Here is a 14121-nt window from a genome sequence, read left to right as displayed (position 1 = left end):
CTCACATATGCTAGGCAAGTGCTCTGTCACTGACCACAACCCCAGCCCTGCAGGCCTTTACAAGAAACCTGGCCTTCACAACAAAGAGGAGCTCAAAGCACAATAAGTTCTCTAGAAATCCTGCTCACTTCTTAAACAATATCTTCTTGACTAGGAGAGAGGCTTATATCTTACAATGAAGATGGGGGTCTTCTGTGGGCTACATCATTACCCCCTTTGATGCTCATTATTTAATCCTCTAAGTCAAAAAGCATTATTCTCTTCTTGGCTTTAAGCTTTATATAATGTCACATCATAGTTTTTTTTTTTTAACAGCTGCTTCTATAGTAGACCCACTAGTTGTAATATAAAGAGGAAACAAACATGGAAGCAATGAACAAGTTCATAGCATAATTCCTGCTATGTCAATTAAGATTTGAATCCATCAAGAATAGGAAACCATCCACCAAATAGTGAGCTTGTATCCCAAGTGTAATACCCTTTCAGGTTTGAACTGGTACATGTGGTAGTTTTCTGATATTGTTAACTATGTGTTTGATTGTCATCAGTCCTAGAGTCAAGACAAAAGAAAGGACTCTGTATATGAAAGAAGTAAGTGGTGGCAATGACAGTATAAGAGCTGTCTTAGAGGGAGAAACAGTCCATTTTCCTGTTGGCGAGTTTATCTTACACCTTGTGTGGATCATCCAGCCCACAGTGGCTGAAGCAGGGCTGATGTTTCCTCTAGCTTTGGGCACATGAAGGCTAGTCAGCTTCCAGAGTGACTTGAGCAGGGTTGGTGTCCTTCTGATCCTTGAGCTTGTCAGGTTTTTCTTTCTTCCTGATTCTCAGCTTAAAGGGTGCAAATTAAGGAGAGAAAGCTGCAAAAGAATGTATGTAAGAATAAGAGATTTTATTTTCAGGAAATTCCAAAAGGAACAAAATATTACATAATGTATATTTCTGCATGTGTACATACATGTATTGACATATTTGGTGACACTCTAAAGAAGAGTAAGGGATTGTGGACAGTGCTCAGTGTGGGGGTGTGACAGAGGTGGGGGATATCCCAGGAAGCTTGAACTATGTAGATTTATCTCAATGTAACTTTAAACAAATTTGAAAACAACCTATAATTTCAGAAGCCTTACCCAACATTGGCTTATGATCTTCCATATATTATCATTTCATCTAAAAAATAAAAAAATAAATTTTAACCCCCTGTCTTAAAGGTCAATTGCACTTCAAAGTGGGTTAACTTTAAGCTCAGAATATATTTCTGCGTGGAAATTATGTCATATGCCTACTTGGATCCCAAAGTTTAGGCAGTGCTCAGCAGCTTAATTTACCCTTGGCTTATTCTCCTCACCATCTTTACCAGATGCAAACCCAAGGTTGTGCCTAGTTCTGCACCCTGGTCAAGGTCACCCAGGGATTTGAATCCAGCTCCACCCACTCTGAAGTCTTTACCTCTCCTCATACTACCCCTTAGCCAGACAAAACTTGCTAACTTTTTCCTTTCTTGATAATCTCTTGGAAGAAGCCAATGTTAGGCTAAATTTGGTAGATCAAGGAGGCTATTTTCCCAATAGGCTGTTTTTCTCCAAGTCCAGGTATGGCCAGTCTGGCTGTCCCCAGCCTGCTACAATGTGCTCAGGCCTCACACCACTGCCCAGAGACCCAGTGCCCATATGGCCCTATGTCCAGGACACAGAGTCCCCTCAGAGAGGCATGGGGGATAGGGGAAGAAGACGTGGTGGGAAGTTTAGGAGAAAGGACCAGAAGGGGCTTCCAGGGCTGGACTCCCAGAGCATCCAGAGATCTCTCTCCAGCTTGCCCTACAGGATCAGATCCAGACCTGGTCAGCAGCTCCCAGGCTCTAACCCTGCTCCCTCAGCAGTGAGATGGACCCACCTAGACCCACACACTGCCTGCTGTGAGGACCTCAGCCTTTATTTAATGTGCTCACTAGTTTATTTGGATGACTTCCCTGAGTTAGAGTCATAACTCCTCAAGGGTCCTGAGGACTGGTGGCTGGTCCTGGGTGGGGGGCAAAAGGCAGGCAGCATGGTGAGGTGATTGTGATGGAGAATGCCCAGTTTCCCAGCTCTTGTATATCTTGAGCAGACCAGCAGCCTTGGAGTCAATTCACTCAAATGGCATCATCATGAAATGGGGGCATCTGGTGGCCATAGCAGCATCCAGCCACTTTTAGCATAGGGCATCAGGCATCAAAAGTTAGGAGTAGAGTACTGGCATCGGGTGTGGGTGTCTGTGGAGGTGTCAGCATGCAGCTGTGTACCTTGCTTCCTACTCATGGTGGCGGTGACTATGGAAGAATCCAGAAACAGTGGTTGTGACAACAGAGGCATCCAGTCCTGAGAGTTGTCATCCTGCCATAATGACAAGAGTCTGGCTGCAGTTGCAATGAAGTTGGCATCCAGTGCTGAACATCACTGTCTGGTGTCCATGTTAAAGTCTGGTGGCAGCAGGGTGGAGCTCCAGAGTCTGGCGGGGTGAGAGCAACATGCACCTGCATCAGGGGTCCTCAGTATAGGGGTCGGATATCAGGCTTGGGGTGAAGTGCAGTGACGTTGGGTCCCTGGTGGGCAGCGTCAGAGTCCAGCTGGAGTTTGAAAGTTCAATTGATGCATGATGGTGGTGGCACCAGAAGAGCCCAGAAGCAGGGGCAGCAACAACAGGCAGTGTCCAGCAGTGAGCATCTCCATCCTACATCAGTAATTGGGGTCCGGCTGCAGGGTGGTGAAGGTGGCATCCAGTGTCCATGTGGGGAGTCTGGGTGGCTGCAGTGAAGAGTTCCAGGCTGGCAGTGGCAGTGAGGGCATGGGATAGTGGGCATCAGAGTGAGAAGGTGACCAGTAGCTGAGATGGCCTCTGGAAGATCCAGGCCCTGATCTTTCTCCTGGTGGACTTGACCTGCTCTGGAAGAAGCATGTGGGAGACAGCAGTACCCAGGCAGATGTCCAGGAACTTATCTACCCTCAGCTGCCATGCCTCGCTCTGGCCATGAGCCCACTTGGTGTCTGCTCACCTCATCCCCTGATACAGCTTATACTGAGGAACTAGGCTCTCTGCCAGGTTGAGGTGGCCTTAGGAGAGAACCCCACTGTCCCCAGCCACATCCTGCATGGACTGTGGGAACAGAGAGCAGAGGTCCTAGAACATCTTCACTCCCAAAGCCATTTCTGTGGCTAAGGGCAGCAGAAGACCAAGACAGAGGGCTCTGCACCCTTAGACTCCCTCTGCCACCTGTGCCCTCCACTCTTGTCCTGCCCCAGGATGTGCTTGGAGGGTGAGGATTTGCTAGGCCCCCCCACCTCCCACCTCTGCACTTTGCTGCCACAGCCCAGGGGAGATGTGGCTGGGGAGGGTGGGTGTCCTCCCCAAAGGCTGCCCCAGCTGGCAGATGGCCTACTCGCCCCTTAGAGGCTACAACCCAGGGAGGGGCTCAAGGATCAGGTGAGGAGCTGCCTGGTGGACTCAAGACCAATGCCAGGCATGGCTGGCCTGGTCAGTATAAGGTCCTCAGCAGCTGTCTGTGTAACACCAGCTCCTGTGTCCTGCTTCCTGAGCAGGCAGGCCCTACTAGCAGCAAGACCAGTCACCTGGAGGAGCCACTGCCCTCTGACTCTGAGGCCCACTGTCCCATGCTGTCACCATTACCGCTACCAGAGCTCCACACTATGGCCACTGGAGTCCCCATATGGCCACCAGTAATGCTGAAGCCACCACCACTGCATTGGGACCAGACTCCCACCACCGCCAGAGGATGGGGATGCTCCTGTCTGAATGCCTGGCTTGCTGCTGCCATCTCCAGACTCCTCAGTTCCCCTTGCCACCGTGGCCATAACTGAACTCCAGACACTGACACTTCCACAGAGGCCCAACACCAAGGCTTCACTGCCCTGGCTCCTGCTCATGGCTGTCCTCCAAGCCTGAGGCCAAGTCTCCATCCTGCCACTGATACCTCTGGGCTCCCCAAACTGCCTTGGGACTCCTGTTTGACATCCTCCTCACAGATGGATGCTCCTGCTACAGAATCCTGACACTGCTTCTTGTCACTGGGAAACTCCAATGTGGAACCCTGCTGTGGAATGCTAAGGCTGGCCTCTATAGGCTTCAGTCCTGGATACCAGACTTATTTCACAGCCACTGGACACTTCCACAGGTGCCACCTGCACCCCCAGGCTTGGGAAAGGTCCATCACATGCCCTTCCGTGCCTGATGCCTGTTCATTTCTGTCAGGGGATTAACTCACTGATCTCAAAACTGAACCATCTCACTGATAAACCTTGCATTGGCTCACCTGTGAGCTTCTGGGGACACCTACTACCTAACCCACAAAACATCTTCATCAAATAGGTTAGCAAGACCTCCTTGATGACTTGCAAGAGCTTCTGCATCAACACTTGATTCTTTGCCTAGCACTTTTATTTTATGGAGAGGAGCCTCTTGCCAAGAACATCATAGACCAAATACTGGCACCTTCAAACTTGTTCAGCAGCTTTCTTACTTCTCTTGTCAGTAGAACAATCTAAAGTGATGGCCTTATCTGGATTTGGCTTTGGCTGAATGGAATGTGAGTCGTTTCTTCTTTTCTCCACACTATGAAAAGTTTTTTTCCAAATGAGAAATAATGCTGTTATTTGCTTTCTTGTCATTTACATATGCCCTGGAGCAGCCCTTTAATTTCCTTTGCATTATCAGTGTGACAAAGTAGTGCAAGATGCACAGCTTTTTATGTGAAGTGCAAAACATAAGATTCTTCCTTTTATTTAAATAGCACAGACCATTACTTATCTATTAATGGTTCTAACTTCAATAGTGTGTCTTGGAGAATAAGAGGATAGTGAGCCATGATCTGTGGAGCAATAAGAATGCACATATTAAGGTTGTTATCTTATATGAACAGGATTTTTAGTGCCACATGACAGTTAAAATAGTTAATATCACAGATCACAGTATGAGTTATAATGGCCTGAAATCTTCAACACTCATTAGGCAGTCACCTCTGCTCTATACACAGGGGCCTCTATCTCACCTTCTCCAGGATGGCCTGTTTGTGTCCTCTCCCACAGCACCATGAGCTCTACCTGGGCTCCATCAGCTGCTACACAGTGCTGATGGTGGCACAGCCTGGTGAATGGATGAGCATTTTTAGGTCAACATAAAAGATTGTCACTAAAAATACTTACAATGCCATCCTAAAAATGAAAGAGTTACCATCACAAAAAATAGACAATCTCAGAGGGAAGTGGAAGGAGAGATGAGCTGGGGTGTCTGGCACTGGGTAATGCTCAGAAGCTCACATGTGGGAGGTGCCATAGAAAACATTAGAACTAGGGTGGTGAGCATACATTCCAGGATAAGTGGAGTGCTGCTAGCTTAATAGTTTCTTGACTTCCTGCCTCTGGTGTTTTGGTGCCTGAAATTTATGTTGCTGCCAGGAAAGGTGGCTCTCTTTCAAAGGATGGGATGGCAGCTTGGAGCACCATGTGTGTGTGTGTGTGTGTGTATCAAGTGGAGGATAAAGTTCAATGTCCACTCACTTGCTTAGTGGCAGTTAAGCTGTCTCCTCTTCCTGAAGGTTTACAGTGGCCACTCATGGCTCCATATCTTCCTGTGTGGTCAGTGCTGGTATAGGGCCAACTTCAGTTTTCAGGGCTATTCCTCCTCCTTCACAGGGAATGTGATAATATGCTCCCCAAAATGTAAGCAGGTAAATTAGGCCATGGCTACTGGAGGCAACTACATCACTTGGGGTGGTGCTAGAGCTGTAGGAGAAGACACCCAACATGACTGACTTTCCTTGGGCCTTTCCCAATTCACACTAGAATGCTGCCTCTGAGAATAGCCCAGGCCCTCCCCAATAGGACATCTTCCAAGACTAGGTTCCATCAGTTGCAGGATGTCAGCCTTGTGTGTCTTGGGATCATATGGCAGATCTCAGGGGCACCAGCAGAGATTCCTCTGCACACACCTTCAGTCATCCACCCCAGGCCCCATCCCCATAATCAGAGAGCTCAGACTCACAGGATCTGTGTTCTCCAGCTGGGGAAGGACATGGATGTTCCCCTCTGATTCAGGCATAATGAGTAACAGGAAGGCCCTGAGATATTTCAGGTTGTCCAAGTCTTGGGACCTCAAAAATATTCTGGATAGAGGCACAGCCACATTTCAATGATGGAGCAGAGGGTGCTGTGGAGTGTGGAGTGAGACAGGGAGTCATGAGGGACTGGGCCTCTCCTTTAGGTAGCACTTCCCAAGGTCTGTGCATCATGGGCTTCCCAATGAGAGGCCAAGCAGGCCCATGCACCACATCAAAAGGGCAACCTTTGAGGCACACGTGTGGGTAAGGGGCTCCCCACACTTGCTGTCCAGTCTCTGTACAGAAAAGTATGGGTAACCCAGGCTGGGATTGGCTGTGTTGGGATGGGATCTTCACAGAGCCTGGTTCTGAGGCCCCAACCACTCCTCTGCTCCTTGGGTGTCCAGAATCCCATTGCAGCACACTATGTGCTTTCTACAGTATAAGCCCCAGAGTTGAGTCTTCTGCTGGAAATCACTCAGGGTGGAAATTGGGGTTTACCCAGCCATCTTTTACAACAGCCCCTCAATTGGCTCCTCTTAAAACAGGAGCCCTCCCGACTGGCCCAAAGACCACTCACTTCTTTTTTTAAAGCCACTCCTCACAAACATCTGGCTGAAGGTTTCTATACCTAGAGAAGGTGAGGAGGCTGTCACCTCTAACATGCTGTGCCCCTCATCTGCCAAGATGGCTGGTGGGCTTGACTAACTTCCTGACAATCTTGGAAGTTCCGGAGGGCTAGGAGGTTTGTCTGCATTGCTTCCTAAATGATAGGCCAAGTGATGGCCAATAGTGGTGTTACACATACATTTGAGTGATGACTGAGCCCAATCACCTAATGCCTAGCTACCTCAGGGCCAGGACCCCATTCCTTTCTCCCCAAGAGTCCCTGTTCTGACTACATGCAGGTTGGAACGCTCCCAGATGCAATCCACAGATTCTTTCCCAAATGTGAAAATTGCTTTTCCTGAAGCCTCAGAGTAGTGAGGCCTGAGGTAGAGAACTTTCTCACAGGGAAGGGACGTGCCCACAGGGTAAGGCCAGAGCTGGCAGGCAGCATGTTACACAGAACCAGGCCTGAGGCAGACACTCCTTGGGATCATCCTACTCGGTTTTCTAAACATCCAGGTAGGGTTCTCCTCTGAAAACACTACTTTCTCCCAAGGGGACTGATTGCCCAGAAATCCCAGCACCAACTAGGAGATGGCCATGTGCCAGGGCTTGAAGGTGATTGATACACACCTTTTACACAGCAGCTCCAGCACCTTCTGAGGACTGACCAGATTTGGGTAGGAATATAAAAATTCATGGCCCTATGAGGTGTTCCCCTCTGCAGGACAGGAACCAGGCCATTCCTCAGCTCCTGGAGGATGAGTGCTGTGAAGGTTTCCAGTAGACAGGACACATCCATTGATGAATCTTGGTCATCTTCTCCCTAGATTGTGGAATCAAATAGGGACACTGCAACATGGAAAAAGTAGCCATATGCAAAATGACTCATTGCCATACACTCAAGTTAAATTGAAGGATTTATCTCTGTATTCTTGAGATATCACACACACACACAACACATATACACACACAAACCTGGTGAGGGTCTGTAGCAATCAAGGGGAATTTGAGTGGTGGCCTAGACTGTGGTCACTTGCAGTTGCCTGTCATGTCTCACATCTGGTCTCCTTGGGAAAAATTGCCAGAGATCTCAGGACCCAGCAGTGACCCAGCACTCAGGAACTGCCCCTATTCAGGGCTTTTCTGAGGCATGAGCATCCACAGTTCAGTAGACAGGAACTCCTGGCACTGGGCTTGCTGTCTCAACACCAGTGAGCAGACTGGGACTGTATCAGATTGTTGGTACCTAGCTACTAGGGTTGCAAGTTCTGTATGTTTTGTGACCAAAAAGTGAGGTCACTTCCTTGGGGACTCCTTACCTGAGTCCCATTATCACATAAGATGGTTCCAAAGGCCCCCTAGGATGTGGGCTGCTCCCATCTTCTCATGACCCATGCACCAGTGGACACAGTTACACCAACACACCCTGGATCAGGTCCACAGATAAGCCAGGAATAGGCAGCTCCTCTGGTTTGGAACAGAACATCTTCGAGACCCACCTCCTCCTTCAGGTTATGTGTGTGACCCTGAAGAAGTCATTGTGGTTTGCAAGACCTCCATGGCTCCCCAATGTGTCCATCAAGGATTATTAGACCACCTTCTTTTTAGGTGGTCATCAAGGAAATGAACCCATACATACATGTACTCCCTGAGATACACTAATGCTAAAGTTATGAGTCTGTAATACACAAATCTGCTAGGAGCCACAGCAAAAGTATTGATACATGGCTCTTTTGGTTTAGATGACTGCCAGCGAACCATTGAGGATATGATTATGTTAAGCTTTACATTTCATATGAAAATTGGACTCCTGCTGTTCACCTCGGCCTGTTACGGGACTCGGGTTACTCATGCCACTCTTGTAATGGGAGAGTTCCCATTGGTTGGGGAAGGATAGTAGAGGGAACTTCCGAGGGGAGGTCCAAGCGCCCGGTTCCGGTGACACACGTGGGTCGACCGGCTTGCTAGTAAGACGCACAGGGATCGCTTAGCGGCTTTTTTAAATAAAGCTTTGTTTCCCGCTTGAGCGGTTCGTGTTTCTGTGTCTAGCCTGGTTGCTGGCGGCTCGTGCAGCCGGATTGCGGCACAAATCTACAGATGACACAGCATTGGAAGGTGAGGAACAAAGGGTGACATGCAACCCTACCATGACCTGAGTCCCACAGTGAGAGAGATAAAGTCAACTCCTGTCTTGGCCATAGTCCCCTCTCTGCACCACTGGAAGGCTATAGTGACTGATATTCAGAGATAGCCTCTCCTTTGTCATAGACCTGCCAATGGCTTCCTATGAGATTTAGAATTGTCCCAAGGTCTCTTCCTATTGTATTATGTGGGTACATTACAGGGGATCCCAAAGACCATAGCATCCTGGTGCCCAAGGCCTGTAGCTCCCTTCCCTCCAAGTGGATCCACATCAGCATCTGGTTTCTAAGAAACAGAAATCAGCCAGGACATAAATATCACTTCTAAGTTTGAGTCAAGGGAAGTCTCATTTCTGCCTGGCTCCATAGCCCCACAGCTGGGGGCACTGCTGAGATTCTAGAGCTCTGGGAGAAAAGTTTGTGTGGCAGCAGGCAGAGAGACCCAGGGATCTCATGAAATGGCAAGAGGATGGTATTTCTGTGCTTCCCTTTCTGAGTGCCTCACAGAAGAGAAAATATGTGGATTGTAAAATTCACTGATGCACAAAATATATCAAGAAGCAAGAATGGTGTGAAGTGGCCAAGATTTTGTCCAACAGCATGGTCCTAACCACAGGAGTGGACACTATCTTCATGACTTTAGGGAAAGGCTATATTGCTTCTTTCAGGGAGGCAGCAAGCCACTACCCTTTGTTTTGTGTGCTGTTCAACGCAATTTCCTCCTATTCTTCCAACTAAAATATTGAAACAAGGCCCCAGAAACATGAACAGAGAAGTATCTCAGGAGGCAATATTGACTCAATAGCTAAGGATACTGGAGCAGAGAGAAGGACAGACTATTCAGTTCTGAGGACTGGACAGGGAACAGGAGACCATTCCCTGCAGGGAACACTCACTAAACTAATACATGACCACTGAGCACCCTGTGCTCACTCTTGAATAAAACTCAAGGAGCTGATGCCTTTCCCCTATCCTAAGGAACCTCAAGAATTAGCTAACTATCCCAGGAGACTCGGGATCATCTTTCTTGTACCCAGGGAGCTAAGTGGCTGCTCACCTTCCTACCAGAGGTGACAAGCACATGATGCTAAGTTCTTTTAAACTATACCAAACTTAAAAAATTGTTTATGCTCTCCCTAAAATAGCAGTAGAATCATCACCTCAAAACACCATAAGAAAAATTAAATGGGAGAAGATTACTTAAGCAAGTGAAGAAATGACCAGGATTCAACTTCCAAAAGACCTAAATACCCTTGCAGCTCCTGGTCCCTTTGCTGTGGCTTCCAATGGACAGCAGACTCCTTATGTACTGATTTTGCCTTAGTGACACATGACCTAACAGGAAAGGCTTTCTGTACACAACAGCTGCTTCACCCAAGCATCTGGATATACACAGCTGCAAATGTTGAAAATAGCACTAAATAGTGTTTTTCAAGATAAATAGGTTTTCTCATCAACAATACTAAAATGAGATAAAATGCTACTAGAATACAAAAATGTAGACACTAAGCTGACCTAACACAATATTTATTAAGCATGTTACTTACTGACCCAGAAATTATATCATAAAGCATTTCTAAAAGACATCATTCTTATTCTTTCTTGAATTGCTTCTACTCATCTGAAAGAAGCCACATCCTTAATTACTGGTTGATTTAATGCCTTCACACTGGAATTTATTCAAATGTGAATTAAATGTCTTAAATTTAGAAGCCAAATCACAAATTCCCACCAAACCATTTATAAGAAGGTAAAATGGCCTTCTCCACCCAATTCTATACAATGTGGCTGAAAAATATCCCAACAAACCCAGAAATACACTGAAAAGTTTCCATAAGAATTGTGGAATGATACAGCACCTTCCAAGAATTGAAGACAGTAGCTGCTGTGTAGTAAGTGTCTGTACATTTGTTTTAGTAGCACCATCTACCACTGTTTTTCTGGCCCATGCTCAGGGACATGGTTTCTTCAACTCTTCATAGTAATTCAATGAGATGGGTACAACCCCCCCCCGTATAGATGAGGAAACTGAGTCATGGACAGATTAAATGACTTGCCACAGAATACTCAGCATGAAGTGCCAGGGTGGGAATTCAAATCCAGGCTGTCCCACACCAAGTATGGAACAGAGTGCACTTATTCACTCATTCAACAAACCCCTATAAGTGCCTCCTGGAAGTGAGTGCTTCCCGTGTAAGCCCAAAGATTCATAGCACTATGAAATGTAGGTGTCTCTTTTAGCATTCCCAAGTTCCCAATGAGGCTGCTGACCTGGGGAGCCAAGGCCCATCAGGCCTGTGAGGAGACTTCACTTTGCATTAGTGAAGCCCCACATAGCTTCAGGTTGCTCTGTCCAGGTGGCCAACACACCTGCTTCCTCAGCTCACTGCCAGTAAACATCATGGTCATGGCCAAAGGCGGGTTCATGTCATTCTACAACTGTCCAAACCCATAGAATGTGCATCAGCAAGAGTAAAGATTAAGGTAAGCCCAAGACTCTAGGTGATAATGATGTGGGTTTCTGAACTGGAACAAATGTGCCTCTCTGGTGGGCAGTGATGGTGACAGAGGCTGAGGCTGTGCAGGGATGGGGGCATTCAGAAAATCTCTGTCCTTCCCCTCAATTTTGAGCTTAAAAATGCTCTAAAAAGTTATCAAGTAAAAAACAAGAAGAGAAAGAAGTGTGCTTTGTCACTCTGCACTGGGGAAGCTGAGGGCAGACAGCCAGAGCTCGGGGCAAACAGACCCAGCACTTCCTTCCCAACCTGCCTCTCTCCAAGCTCAGCACAGCATGGCCTTCAAGGGGCTTTGGGGTCTTTACAGAGAAGGTGTCTGATGGTCACAGATCAGAAGTCCTGCCTGCAACCTCCTCAGGAGGAGGCCATGGAAGAAGACTCAGATTTAGGGTGGCCCACCTCTCCCTCTCTGTCCCTGTGCTGTCCCTACTTATCTCCATGTCACCCCTGCCCCCTCAGAGGCTGCCAGCTGCTTGCTGCCTGAGCACCTTTGTGCTGCACTTCCCACTTCTTAGCCCAGCAGCTCCTGTCCACCAATAAGCTCTCAGCTCCCATGACACCTCCTCTGAGAAGCCCATTCTGACTATCACCCAGGAACACCTTGACCCCCTCTCCCCCCTGAATTCTGAATTCAACCTATTTCTTCATCAGTTTGCTTGTCCTTTCTCGGGCCCTCCTTCTAGACCATGGACTCCAGGAGGGTAGGGGCCTTCCTTGTGCTTACTGTGTCTCCCCAGCTCCCCCGGGACTGGAGAGGAGGGCTTGGAAGCTGTGGAAAAGGCACAGGATGAGGATATAATGAGAAGTGTGCAGGCTGCCACCTGGGGGAGGGTCCGCACCAGACCCTGCCATACTGGCCCCCTGATCTTGGCCTGGTAGCCTCCAGATCTGTGAGAAATCAGTTTCTGTTGTTTCAAAGCCACACAGTTGATGGGTCTTAGGTACACCTACCTTCACTGATTCAGACCTGGGCAATGTGAGCCAGATTTGGGTAATGCACTCTGGACACTTGGAGGTACCCAGGCAAGCTGGGGATGCTCTCTCCATGCAGCAAGTAGGTGTCTGTGTGCACAATATCATGGTCTGCTCACCTGATCCAGTGGACACCTGGCAAACCGTAAGCCTGCAGCCAGCACTTAGGACCAAAGACAGGCACAGGGGCAAACTCAGCCACCTCTACTGCAAGAGGCTATGCTCTAAATGTAGCTGCTCTCACCCCCTCAGTGGGGACATCTGTGGCTTGCCTGCTTGGCTTCCATCTCCCTGTCTCATCATTTAACCTGGATTATTTTTAGTGACAATTTCTTTCTCTTATATGGTGACTCAGCCCCTCGAGGTTTGATCACTGAGATCAATCCATTCCACCATGATGGGCACAAAGAAGCAGTGACCCAGGCTGGCCCAGCCACACCAATCCCATGACTTTCATTATCATCATTAGGCAGGGGACACTGTCTTTTCCTCCAATGCCAAACTAGCAGATTGTGCTCCTAAAGCTGCTTGGCAATATGCCACCACCCCAATGAGAGAGGGTGAGCAGGAGAAAGCAGTGCAGGGAGATGGAAAGAGGCAGTGTCCTGATGACATCACTGCAACCTCTGGATAAAGCTGTGCCTGAATTTGTGTTCACCCCACACTTCCTACACATGTGAAGCAAAGCAATCCACTTTACAGCCTTTTTTTCTCCTGTAAAGTTATGCTTGTTTACTTATTATTCTGGCTAATTTTGTTAGGGTTTATCCAATTTGAAAGATGGACCCACTTTGCTGCTTCACAGCTGTGTGGCCTTGGCTCAGTCCTTAAACCCTCAGGGCTTCAACTTCCTTGCTAGTAAAGAGGAGTTGCTACCTCCACCTCCACAAGAGGAAGTCAGCCTTGTAGATTATATGAGACAAGGCAAAGCACTTAGGATTGAGGTTTGATGAACAGAAGATTCTATAATTCTAATCTACTAATTAAGCATAATTTACTGAAGAATAACTACAGGGAATGCTTTCAAAGACCCAAGTATCACTGAGTGTCTGACTCCTAGGGCCTCAGCTATCTGATTTTTCATTGTGGCCTCAGTGTGGAAGCAACTGTTACATCCCTAAGAACACCCACAATCTGAGCTCCTAAAACATCAGCACAGAAAAAGCATAAAAATATGGATCTTCTATCTTCTCATATCACTAAAAGAAAAACACAGTGACCCATCTGAATTTAGAACTCGGAAACCCCTCACCCAAGGGCTCAGGACAACTTCATGGCAGGGCCAGAGGCTCCCCGCAAAGGACTTATCCCTTTGGACATCAAGAAATACCCCTTGCATTCAACATATAGCACAGCTATGGGGCCTGCAGCACCCCTACCAAGGGCTTATCCAGGTGATCAAGCTCATGCTCTGAGAGCATCTGCAAAGTCATCTGTGAGCACAGGGCAGAAACTGACCCCCTGCAGCTGAGTCCATCTTGCTCCCACTGGAGAAAGGGGAAAGAGACTGTCATCCCAGAGGTTCAGGTGCTACTAAGTGGGCAGGACCACAGTTTGAACCCAGACTTTGATTCCAAAGTCTGGCCCTTTGCCAACTTCCAGCATAGGTCACAACCACCTATGGGCTGTTGGTTCCAGCCCAATGCAGATCAATGGAAAGCAGAATTTGCAGCCAGACCCCTGGGTGAACCACTCACCATCTCTGGGACCTTAGGCAAGTTAACTGCCATCTCCTTGTCCCATTTTCCTAATGCACAAGTGAAGGTGTGTTGTTCACTGCACAGAGCATGGA

This window comes from Urocitellus parryii, chromosome 8 (genome assembly GCF_045843805.1).
Source record: "Urocitellus parryii isolate mUroPar1 chromosome 8, mUroPar1.hap1, whole genome shotgun sequence".
Lineage (NCBI taxonomy): Eukaryota > Metazoa > Chordata > Mammalia > Rodentia > Sciuridae > Urocitellus > Urocitellus parryii.
Note: the sequence above shows the minus strand (reverse complement) of the source record.